A 12,729-nucleotide genomic window follows, 5' to 3' on the forward strand; every position below is an offset into this window, starting at 1 on the left:
TCCCCACCCAGGGACTGAACCCATGTCTCCTGCATTGGCAGGTGGATTCTTTACCACTGAGACACCAGGGAAGTCCTTTCAGCTGGCTGCCACATCATAGAAACGTGACCAAAGGCCTCCATCCTGACCTCTTCCATCCCACGTCCAGGAGGATGTGGTCAGGGAATTAGCCAGCACTTTGGGAAAACCACCTGAAGCCAGATCCATGCTTTGTAAGTCTTGGTTTATACACTTTGCTTAAAGCAATTAATAAGCAGTGATGAACAGCGGCTCCAGGGTCCCCAGAGTTTCTTCTTTAGGGGAAGCCTCCTGTAAGAGCCAAGACCCTTTTCCCGGCAGGTGACAGAGATCAAAGTCAGGCACCCACACCATGCTGCAGAGGAAGGTCCTGGAGGCCAGGCTTCTCCCAGGCCCCAGTCTTATCTGAGCCTGGGTTTCCCACCTCTTAATCTTGCCTGTACTAAATTTAGTTCTGGAGCCTGAAACTGCTGTTTAAGAGCTGGGCTGTCTGATACATTAGTTGCTGTCCAGATGTGGCTACTGGGCACTTGCCATTGAGTCAGCCTGCCTTGGGATGCCCTCCAAGTCCAACGTATACACTGGCTTGCAAAGATTTAGTGCAGCAACGCAAATTACCTCTTTAATAATTTCTTTTAATGTCGACTACATGTTTAAGTGATACTACTTTGGAAACGGTGGGCTAACTATATCAATAAAGCTAACTTAATCTGTTCAATTTTCCTTTTTTTAATGGGGCTGCTAAAAAATTCAAAGCTATAATGTGTCTCCATTATATTAATATTTCTATAGGACAGCATTGCTCAGGACCACGTGACTCTGAGCCATGTTGAATTGTTGGCTGCAGAGAGAAAGAGGCCCATGTCAGAAAAACTTCTATTTCCTTCCATCTCATTTTTGAATAACCACTTCATGTCTTCTTTTTCTTGGGGGAATCATAGGAGAAGGGCATAGGAAAGCCACAAAAGTAGGCAAATTCCCTTGGTACCCTGACTCTCCGAACTCCGAGGCAAGATGCACAGTAGGGAAATTCACCAGCTGCTTTTCTAAACATAACCAGTTTCCCAGAAGGGAAGAGTTCCCGTTACCTTAGCTTGACCCAGCTGATTTTATCCTTTGTGTCTGTAACTTAGCAATTTTTTTGTTAATTAGAACCCTTTTCAGAAGTAACAGAAAGCCAACTTGAATTGCATTCTTCTGCAAAAATGGGTGTATATTGATTTAATGTATCTGGAAGTTCACAGATCATTTCAGCTTCAGGTAGAGCTTGATCCAGGCGCACACTCAATGCCACCATCTCTCACTTTGGCTGTCCTCCGTGCTCAATTCATCCTCGGTCACACACTCTCTTGGTGGTGGCCCGTGGCATCTCGAGACTGATGGTATTCCTAATATATAACAAACCCAGCAGCAAGAGAGCTCCTCCCTTCCCTCTTAGTTTCTATAAATAACCCCTGAATTGTCTCTAAGTGGCCTTGGTGGGACACCATGCTGTTCCTGAATCAATCCATGGTCCCCGAGCTGAAGATCCTGCTTGACTAGTCCTGGGTGGCAGGTCCAGACCCAGAGGCAGAGCAGCAGTGGAACCAGCCCTGTTTGAGTGCATATTCTGAAAGAGGGGATGGGACTCGGGGGCTGGGACCAGAGGAGGGGGAAAGGGATGTAGGGCAGGCGGCAGGTGAGGAGATGCTGCTGTCGGGTGGAGTGGGGGAAGATGCCCCCATTTCTCTATTCCTGTCTTTTGCCAAAGGAATGCCAAACACAACGGCTGGTTAATCCAACTCAGAAAGCATATGATTTCAACGAACATTGGATAGTCTGTAGCACCCTGAGAAGGACCAGCACATCCACATGTGCCCTTCGTTCTGTTTCTCTCCTTTATCAAGACCAGGGATCCCTGACACACTGCTGGTGGGAATGTAAACTAGTGCAGTCACTAGGGAGAGCAGTGTGGTGGTTCCTCAAGAAACTAAAACTAGAACTACCATATGATCCAACAGTCCCACTCCTGGGCATATATCCAGAGAAAAACACGATCTGAAAAGATACCTGAACCCAGTGTTCACAGCAGCACTATTCACAATAGCCAAGACATGGAAATGACCTAAATATCCACCAACAGATGAATGGAGAAGATGTGCTACATATATACAACAGAACATTACTCAGCTATTAAAAAGAAATAAAGAATGCCATCTGCAGAAACATGGATGGACCTAGAGACTATGATCCTAACTAAAGTAAGTCAAAGACAAATACCATACGCTATCACTTATATGTAGAATATAAAATGGATACAAATGAACTATTTATAAAATAGAAATAGAATCATAGATATAGAGAACAAATCTATGATTACTAAAAGGGAAAGGTGGCAGAGTGGGATAAATTGGGGAAAATAAATACATAAAATATTTAATAGATTTTCTTTAAAAAGTTGGAGACAAAGGAGAACAGGGTGCTGGATTAGGATGGACCCAAGGAGGCCTGGCGTGCTGCGATTCATGAGGTCGCAAAGAGTCGGACACGACTGAGCGACTGAACTGAACTGAACTGACAGTACTATTAAGTAAGACTTTGAAATCAATGGCTATTTCCTTGTAAGAGACACCTTGTCCCACGCAAATGACGTGTGTTTACATTATGGTATGTCTAAAATTTTCCATAATAAAAAAATCTTAAAAATTAAGAAAAAACACACTGCAATAATTTTACTTAAAAAAATATGTGGATGAAAGTGCACTACAGACATGGACACAGATAACCTAGACTTCTCTTTTCCTGCCTTTTGCCAAAGGAATGCCAAAAGAAAAAAAAAACCAAACAGCTGGTTAATCCGACTCAAAAGGCATATGATTTCGAAAAACATCTGATAGTTCGTAGCACCCATGACAACAACAGTTAAAGCTCTAACCTGCTTTAAGTCCTTCCACTATTTGGTTCTCTGGGATGCTGTCAATAAGAGATTTGCGTCCTCATTCACACAAAACAGGGAAACTTGGGACATGTATAATAGAGTGCTGAGATTCTGTTTCCTCTCTTCTTAGCCTAACCCAACCTATCTTCTCCTGCACGAATCCTGTATCTGCTGGTCTTTTCTCAGGCACCTCTCTATCTCATAAATAGAATAAACCTAAAGAACCCGGATGTCGGCGGGTGGCGGGGAGAACTACAGCTCTGGTCCCCAGACAGGCATTTCCCTTCACAGATGTTTGAGAAGAAGTCAATCCCTGCAGAGAACTTCAACCCCAGGGCTCCCCATGCACATTTCCACATGTTTGGAGAAAGGAAAAGTTCAAAACCACATCAAACATCCTCTGTGACTGTGGAGGATAAATATTCCAAACAAACAAAATCAGCATGAAATGTGTACTTCAATTTGCTGATGGATATTTTAAAAATTAACATTAGAATGAATGGCAAACGCCAACATCACCATAAGACCTTTAACCCCAGAGAAGAAGAACTCGCAACCAAAGCCGTCAGGTCTTGAATTAGCACACAGCATCCTTGAAACGAGAGGCCAAAATAAAACAAACTGCTAGGATGGAGAGAACGGCGCGGGAGGCAGGGCTAGGAAAATTTCAGCTTTCTGTCATGTGCTTAGAAAAAGGCCATTGTTTGAAACTGGCCTGACTAGGGTTCATAGGCAGTTGTTGCTCAGTCGCTCAGTCGTGTCCAACTCTTTATGACCCCATGAAACACAGCATGTCGGGCTTCCATGTCCTTCACTATCTCCTGGAGCTTGTTCAAACTCATGTCCATTGAGTCAGTGATGCCATCCAACCATCTCATCCTCCGTCATCCCCTTCTCCTTGATTGCTGTTTAAATATCAAGTATGTGTAGAAATTCTACATTTATATTTGAAAAATTCTCTGAAACTGCAGGGCAAGTCACTTCAGATACAATCTAACAAAACCAAAATTTTAAGACTTTTTAAGAAGTGACTGACACTTATTTGATCCCTGGTTTGCACCAAGCATTGCCCTAGGTGATCACCATAGTGATGGTGTGTGAGGGCTCGTACCCTGACACCTAGGGGACTCAGGAAGCCCCAGCTACCTCCCGCAGCCTGACCTAGGTGCTGGTTTCTTTCTTTCTAAGCTCCTATCTGTTCATATGCTTGTAGAGTGAATTATCAGATGAACTAATGCTAATTTATTATACATGTAATTTCACAGGCAGAGCATATTTAGTTGAATGTATATTTTGTCTTCTTTTCCATGGGGATGGTCTTGATCCCTGTCTCCTGTACAATGTCACAAACCTCATTCCATAGTTCATCAGGCACTCTATCTATCAGATCTAGTCCCTTAAATCTACTTCTCACTTCCACTGTATAATCATAAGGGATTTGATTTAGGTCTTACCTGAATGGTCTAGTGGTTTTCCCTACTTTCTTCAATGTAAGTTTGAATTTGGCAATAAGGAGTTCATGGTCTGAGCCACCGTCAGCTCCTGGTCTTGTTTTTGCTGACTGTATAGAGCTTCTCCATCTTTGGCTGCAAAGAATATAATCAATCTGATTTCGGTGTTGACCATCTGGTGATGTCCATGTATAGAGTCTTCTCTTGTGTTGTTGGAAGAGGGTGTTTGTTATGACCAGTGCATTTTCTTGGCAAAACTCTATTAGTCTTTGTCCTGCTTCATTCCATATTTCAAGGCCAAATTTGCCTGTTACTCCAGGTGTTTCTTGACTTCCTACTTTTGCATTCCAGTCACCTATAATGAAATGGACATCTTTTTTGGGTGTTAGTTCTAAAAGGTCTTGTAGGTATAGAACCGTTCAACTTCAGCTTCTTCAGCGTTACTGGTTGGGGCATAGACTTGGATTACTGTGATACTGAACGGTTTGCCTTGGAAATGAACAGAGATCATTCTGTCATTTTTGAGATTGCATCCAAGTACTGCATTTCAGACTCTTTTGTTGACCATGATGGCTACTCCATTTCATCTGAGGGATTCCTGCCCGCAGTAGTAGATATAATGGTCATCTGAGTTAAATTCACCCATTCCAGTCCATTTCAGTTCGCTGATTCCTAGAATGTCGACATTCACTCTTGCCATCTCTTGTTTGACCACTTCCAATTTGCCTTGATTCATGGACCTGACATTCCAAGTTCCTATGCAATATTGCTCTTTACAGCATTGGACCTTGCTTCTATCACCAGTCACATCCACAGCTGGGTATTGTTTTTGCTTTGGCTCCATCCCTTCATTCTTTCTGGAGTTATTTCTCCACTGATCTCCAGTAGCATATCAGGCACCTACTGACCTGGGGAGTTTCTCTTTCAATATCCTATCATTTTGCCTTTTCATACTGTTCATGGGGTTCTCAAGGCAAGAATACTGAAGTGGTTTGCCATTCCCTTCTCCAGTGGACCACATTCTGTCCTGATGTTCAAGCTGGTTTTAGAAAAGGCAGAGGAACCAGAGATCAAATTGCCAACATCCGCTGGATCATGGAAAAAGCAAGAGAGTTCCAGAAAAGCATCTATTTCTGCTTTATTGACTATGCCAAAGCCTTTGACTGTGTGGATCACAATAAACTGTGGAAAATTCTGAAAGAGATGGCAATACCAGACCACCTGATCTGCCTCTTGAGAAATCTGTATGCAGGTCAGGAAGCAACAGTTAGAACTGGACATGGAACAACAGACTGGTTCCAAATAGGAAAAGGAATTCGTCAAGGCTGTATATCATCACCCTGTTTATTTAACTTATATGCAGAGTACATCATGAGAAACCCTGGACTGGAAGAAACACAAGCTGGAATCAAGATTGCCAGGAGAAATATCAATAACCTCAGATATGCAGATGACACCACCCTTATGGCAGAAAGTGAAGAGGAACTCAAAAGCCTCTTGATGAAAGTGAAAGTGGAGAGTGAAAAAGTTGGCTTAAAGCTCAACATTCAGAAAACGAAGATCATGGCATCTGGTCCCATCACTTCATGGGAAATAGATGGGGAAACAGTGGAAACAGTGTCAGATTTTATTTTTCTGGGCTCCAAAATCACTGCAGATGGTGACTGCAGCCATGAAATTAAAAGACGCTTACTCCTTGGAAGGAAAGTTATGACCAACCTAGATAGCATATTGAAAAGCAGAGACATTACTTTGCCAACAAAGGTTTGTCTAGTCAAGGCTATGGGTTTTCCTGTGGTCATGTGTGGATGTGAGAGTTGGACTGTGAAGAAGGCTGAGCACTGAAGAATTGATGCTTTTGAACTGTGGTGTTGGGGAAGACTCTTGAGAGTCCCTTGGACTGCAAGGAGATCCAACCAGTCCATTCTGAAGGAGATCAGCCCTGGGATTTCTTTGGAAAGAATGATGCTAAAGCTGAAACTCCAGTACTTTGGCCACCTCATGCGAAGAGTTGACTCATTGGAAAAGACTCTGATGCTGGGAGGGATTGGGGGCAAGAGGAGAAGGGGACGACAGAGGATGAGATGGCTGGATGGCATCATTGACTCGATGGACGTGAGTCTCAGTGAACTCCGGAAGTTGGTGCTGGACAGCGAGGCCTGGCGTGCTGCTATTCATGGGGTCGCAAAGAGTGGGACACGACTGAGCCAGTGATCTGATCTGATATTTTGTCTGGGACATAGTACTTTCTCAATAGACATCATCTGTTGTTACTCATTGGAAAAGACCCTGATGCTGGAAAAGATTGAGGGCAAGAGGAGAAGGGGTCAACAGAGGATGAGATGGTTGGATGGCATCACCGACTCAATGGACATGAGTTTGAATAAGCTCCAGGAAACGGTGAAGGACAGGGAAGACTGGGGTGTTGCAGTTCATGGGGCCGCAGAGTCAGACATGACTTATCAACCAAACAACCACCTTATTTTCTTTCATGTCTTTATTAACTCCAAAGATAGATATTGCTTTTTAAAAAAGATTTTTTGATGTGGACCATTTTTAAAGTCTTTGTTGAATTTGTTACAGTATTGTTACTGTTTTATATATTGGTTTCTTGGCCCCATGGCATGTGGGATCTTAGCTCTCTGACCAGGGATAGAACCCACACCCCACTTGGCACTGGAAGGCGAAGTCTTTACCACTGAGCTACCATGGAAGCCGCATATTATCTACGTCTTATACCTGACAAAACTAAGGCTCAGAAATAACACAATTATGGCTCTTATGGACAACTGACTTAACTTGATCGATTTCTTAAGCACGAGGAGAATTTAATTCACATCCCACTTTCACTGTTAGGATTTGCAGTGAATAGGAAAGATGTTTGATTCAGGTCACATTAACCTAGACCTCAGTGGATCCCGCAGACCCTGTAGGAAGCAGCCAAGTTCCAGCGGGTGCTGGTCCCATTCCTTTAGGAAGAATCTGGAATTACTTTGAGGGGCAAATGGATTTTATAAAGCATACTTTCTTCCTTGTTTGGTAATCAGGAAAAGAAAAACAGAAATAATTTGGCGTGACATGTAATGACTTTGAAAGCCAATTTCTGATAGAACTCTTGTCCAATGCCTGACTTTTCTGATTTTTAGAGCCCAGATATTTATAGGCCTATATTTATAGTGAGAACTCAACTAGATGCCCTGGTTAAGTGACTGTTTTTGATTTCCCTTTTATTAGTGAAGAACTTCTTGTTATAGTTTTCTTTATTTGTTTTTCAGTTCTAGTGACTAACTCAGATAGGGATTCTTGGAGGGAGACTTCAAGAGGCAAATGTATATGAATGTAGGAACCCTGGAGGCCAGACACATAAAAACCAGAAAGTCCTTAACCTCTTAATTTTATTCCTATTGCTATTTTTTCTGGAGAAGGCAATGGCACCCCACTCCAGTACTCTTGCCTGGAAAATCCCATGGACGGAAGGGCCTGGTGGGCTGCAGTCCATGGGGTCGCTAGGAGTCGGACACGACTGAGCGACTTCACTTTATTTATTCACTTTCATGCATTGAGAAGGAAATGGCAACCCACTCCAGTGTTCTTGCCTGGAGAATCCCAGGGATGGGGGAGCCTGGTGGGCTGCTATCTCTGGGGTCGCACAGAGTTGGACATGGCTGAAGCGACTTAGCAGCAGCAGCTATTTTTTCAGATCATGTCATCTAGAAACAGCAAGGTCCTCCTTGGACGTCAGTCTTATTATTATGCAAAATGCACAAATTGCAAAATGTAAACTGCACTTCAGCAGATAATTTGGCCAAGTTCCACACAGAAGAACACTGTACAAAGAAGATGTCAGATAGTTATTTCAAACCAAGAGGGAAGTTTCTACTGATGGGACTTCCTGCCTTACTGGGATGACCATGTCTCACCCTAGCCAGGCCGTAGGCTCCTGAAATATGTTATTTAAGAAAAATAGGATCAACTCTATTCAATATTGCTATATTAAAAGATTAATTCCAATGAATTTATGATATTCACATTAGGTGTTTCTGGGATATTATCATCTAAAACACTCATAATTGCAACACTCAAGTAATTGTTTACAAAATCTGTAAACAAATCTATAAATACCTAAGTTTGAGTAAAATAGAACATGGGATATTAAAGCCTATGACTGCTTTTTAAAAATCATCTGTTTTCTTTGTTGCCCTTATACTTGCAAACATAAGAGAAAGCTCCGTCCACAGGAGGCTGACAGCTGCTTCTCACTGAGGCCAGGCAGCCAGGGAGGATGCTCCCGGGAGGGCCTGCACTGGGGGCGGCCTTCGAGGCTGCTGCACCTGCTGTCTGGAAAATCGCATGACAGACGTTTGCTGGTTTCAGTCTTTCTATTCCTTCTCTCAAAGCAGCAGTTTGATTCTGGAGCTGGCATGTCTCCCAGTGGTGAACAAGTCCAGGCAACCTTACCCATGGTGCATAAGAGCAGACCAAGTCTCTGATGGGCTTCTTTCAGGAGCAGACATGCGACTTTGCCAGGAACCCCCAATGAACGTTTCCTTGCATCCCCCCCCTTCAGGGTTCTGAACCACCCATGATAGCATGAGGGACAAGCTCCCTGCTGGACTGAGGGGTGGAAAGTTTCCCTAAGGGGCTGGGCTCGTCCAAGAGGGCCAGAATGGGATATGAACTGGGCCCCTCAGCAAAGGCGGGAGGGAAGGTGGGTGCTGGGGACAAACGGCGGTGTCCCAAGCTACAACAGTTAACCTGAGGACAAGGGTTCTCCTGGCCCTCAGGCCAGAGTCAGCTTGACACAGACAGTCTGGAATGTTCTGAGCAGAGATGGCCCTTACTCCAGCTTCTCAGTGTTCCTCTTAAAGCACCTGGAAACAAAAACCCTTTTTTTATATTTATATGGAAAATGCCTGCGCCTGAGATCTTGCTCAGCTGCAAAGTCCAGAGAAAGCCAGAGGGTAGGGAAGATGAGGAATTAATCGCTTTGATCCAAGGCAGCCAGACCCACCCCGCCCCGCCTTCCCGTTCACTCTTAGTCCACTGGGATCTGCCTTGTGTATACAAAGTGTGTATATAAAACTCAAAAGTAAAGCCGTTCCTGGGTTTGGATAAAAAAAAAAGGGGGGGGCTGTCCTCTGCCAGAAGCTGGCTGGAGCCTGGCACTGCAGACGGAGTTAGCGGTTTGTCGGCTTTGAAGTGAAGGTTTCTTTCCCTCTTTACTAGCCATGGAAAGGACTTTAAAGGAAAAGCAAGGAGCAGTTGGTGAGCAGTGCTTTTCTGTGGCGGACGAGGTAATGTCTCTGGGTATAACCTGCTGCTTAGAGCGCGGGGCTGAGAGCAGACGCCACACCACCTGTGGGAGCTCACAGGCCCACCGCTCAGAGACGCAGCGCGCTGCGGACACCCAGATGCCGTCTTCTCCGGGAACCCCCAGGGCTGGCTTGAATGTCAGGGGTCACGTTTTAGGTGTGGTGAGCAGGGGTGCTCCAGCTTTAAACAGCCTGGAGATTTACCAAAATTCAGAGGCTGGGGCTCCCTGCTCAGGGATTCTGATTGTGTGTGTGTGTGTTGCAAGTACGTATTTTTTTTTTTGGTGAAGAAAGAGGTTGTCATTTAACAAGCAGCCCAGATGGTTCCGATGTAGGTGGTCAGTGGACCCTACTAAGAAATTTCACCTCAAGAACCTACAGAATGTTGAAAATAAAACAAAGTAAAAAAGAACCCATAAAATGTTAAAACTCTTTAGCCAAAAGAAATGGGAGTTTAAGTTACAATATTCCGATTTATAAAGGCTTGAGGAAATAACTGACCAGTGAAAGATGAAGACGAGGAGGCATGTCTCTCAGGTAATTCTATTTTGACTCCTGGTAAGAAATGCCATTGCCTTCAGAGACTAGTTTAATTTTACGACTCAAAAGAACTGCGTTCCATTGCCAAAACCTGACTGCCCGTGACCTACAAAAAAATGGCTTATAAAAATCACTAGAAACAATCTTATAATAATATAACAACAATAATTTTTAAAATGCAGTCTTTTTTCCAGAATACCATCACCCCAAAGCCTTCACCAACCATCTCAGTCAGCTTGAGCTGCTGTAACAAAACACCCCAAAGTGGGTGGCTTCTCAACAGCAGGAATGTATTTCTCCCTGTTCTGGAGGTTGAGTATCTGAGACAGGGTGCCAGCCTGGCTGGGCTCTGGTGAGGGCTCTCTTCCGGGTGGGAGATGTCTAACTTCTTGCATCTATTTTTTCCCTCTCTTGCTGTGTCTGTCAGGCGTTTTTAAAAATTGAAGGATAGATGACTTACAATATTGTGTTAGTTACAGGTGTATAGCCAAGTGACTCAGATATATATTTTTTTCAGATCCTTGCCTTTTCACACAGCAGAGAACGAGCAAGCTGTTGCTCAGGTTGTCTCTCTGTTCACCTGATCTCTAGTACCTCCCAAGGCCCCACCTCCATGCTGGGCGGGGTGGGGTGGTCAGGGCTTCAACACAAATTTGAGGGGGGCCCAAACATTCAATCCACAGGACCAGCATAGCACCAAAGGGATGGATATGACTTGGCCATATTTTTCAAATTCAAGACCAGAGCTAAGAAATAGTCCTTTCAACACAGACTGTAGATTATCCATCCAGCAGCCCCTGGACATGAAAACTACAGTAATATTGCCTTCCATGTCTAATGAAAACCTCAGCCTCAGCCAGTGACGGACGATTTCAGAACAACATCTTTTGCCTCATGGAAACAGACCAACCAACCGAAAAGCTGAAATGATGTGGTTTATGCTAAAAAAAAGCTTTTATACCCAAGTGAAACGTGATTTAATATTACAAGTTCCTTGCTCTTGCATGGCAGGAATAGCTCACTGTTTTTTTTTTTTTCAGAAAGTCCCCAACTATGGAAATTTCATCATTACACTGAGCCTTTGAACCACACAAAAGAACATGCAACTCGGGCTACACAGTGAATGGTCCCGCCACATGTCATAGGTCACCCTCCTGATGAACTGGCGACCAGCCTCTCACGCACATCTGAATTGGGGTTACTGGAGCCAGTGACCACAGAGGGGTCACTGGAACATCTCTCTGGGGAGGGGCTTTCAAAGGAGGGGGCTTTGTCAACCAGTCACCCATCAGCTAATTCCATCCTTCTGCTGTCATTCTCCTCTAATTTAGAAGACTGTTCTCTGCAGTTGGCTGCTGTCCCTTTTATCGTCCTCTGCCCCAAATCCCCCAAATGAAATGTTTATTGGGCTACACTCACCTTTAAACACAAGGAAAGAACACGAAGCAGATATTTTAGGCACCAAGCCCTACCCAGTGGTCATCATTATGGATAGTCTTCTTGCTTAATTAACCCATGCATGTGGAATCTAGAAATATGGTACTGATGAACCTATTTGGAGATGCAGACGTAGAGAAGAGACTTGTGGACGCAGCTGGGGAAGGAGAGGGTGGGACAAATTGAGAGGGTAACGTGGAAACATATACATTACCATATGTAAAATAGACAGCCAATGGGAATTTGCTGTATGATGCAGGGAGCTCAACCCAGTGCTCTGTGACAACCTAGAGGGGTGGGATGGGTGTGTGGCCGGGGTGGGTTTCAAGAGGGAGGGAACATATGTATACTTATGTCTAATTCATGTGGATGTGTGGCAGAGGCCAGTACAATATTGTAAAGCAATTATCCTCCAATTAAAAAAAAAATTCAAGAACAGAAAGAACTGATTGAAGTGCACAAAGCATCTTTGCTGGGAAATGCTTGTTTTGCTACACAACAATCTTCTTGATTCATTCACTGCTCTGTAACTTCCTCTACCACTTGGATTTGGGAAGGACCTGAAAAGTGTGTTACATGTTTGTCCTGGTGCCTTACAGGAGGCAAAGCTGTGTTCAGGGACATACAAGTCACCCCTCTAGGACACGTCCATCCTGCTCAGCACCTCAGAGGAGGTCTCAGGCCCCCAAAGGTGCATCAATGTGTTCACCAAGTAAAAATGGCAAGCAGCCCACCCTGATGACCTCATGGTAAACACTTGCCGGGCATGTATCTAGACCTGGGAGACCTGAGTTCTGGCTCATTTGTGCAGAGTGAGTGAGGTAAAGATAGCAGCCCGATGAGCCATGCATGGGCCTGCCCCTATAATATGTCAGTGTGGGGCAGGAGCCAGAAGAAGCCTGCAACCCACAGCCCTCTCTTCCCATGCTTGGTTCTGACCGGAGACACCAGCGCCATCATGCAAATTCGGGGGGATGACCCAGAGCAAACCTTAGCAGACCCAGCGCACGCCCCCTGTGAACAGCTGCCCAGGCCCTGCAGTGTGCTCCAGGCC

General features: G+C 44.4%; 1 protein-coding gene across 2 annotated transcripts in view; it reads right to left on the minus strand.

Moving 5' to 3' along the window:
• LOC109567044 (phospholipid-transporting ATPase IB) overlaps window positions 1-12,729 on the minus strand; it is a 495,212-nt gene that overhangs the window by 123,037 nt on the left and 359,446 nt on the right. The gene's annotated exons all lie outside the window — the stretch shown is intronic.

Source organism: Bos indicus, chromosome 12, assembly GCF_029378745.1.
Source record: "Bos indicus isolate NIAB-ARS_2022 breed Sahiwal x Tharparkar chromosome 12, NIAB-ARS_B.indTharparkar_mat_pri_1.0, whole genome shotgun sequence".
Classification (NCBI taxonomy): domain Eukaryota; kingdom Metazoa; phylum Chordata; class Mammalia; order Artiodactyla; family Bovidae; genus Bos; species Bos indicus.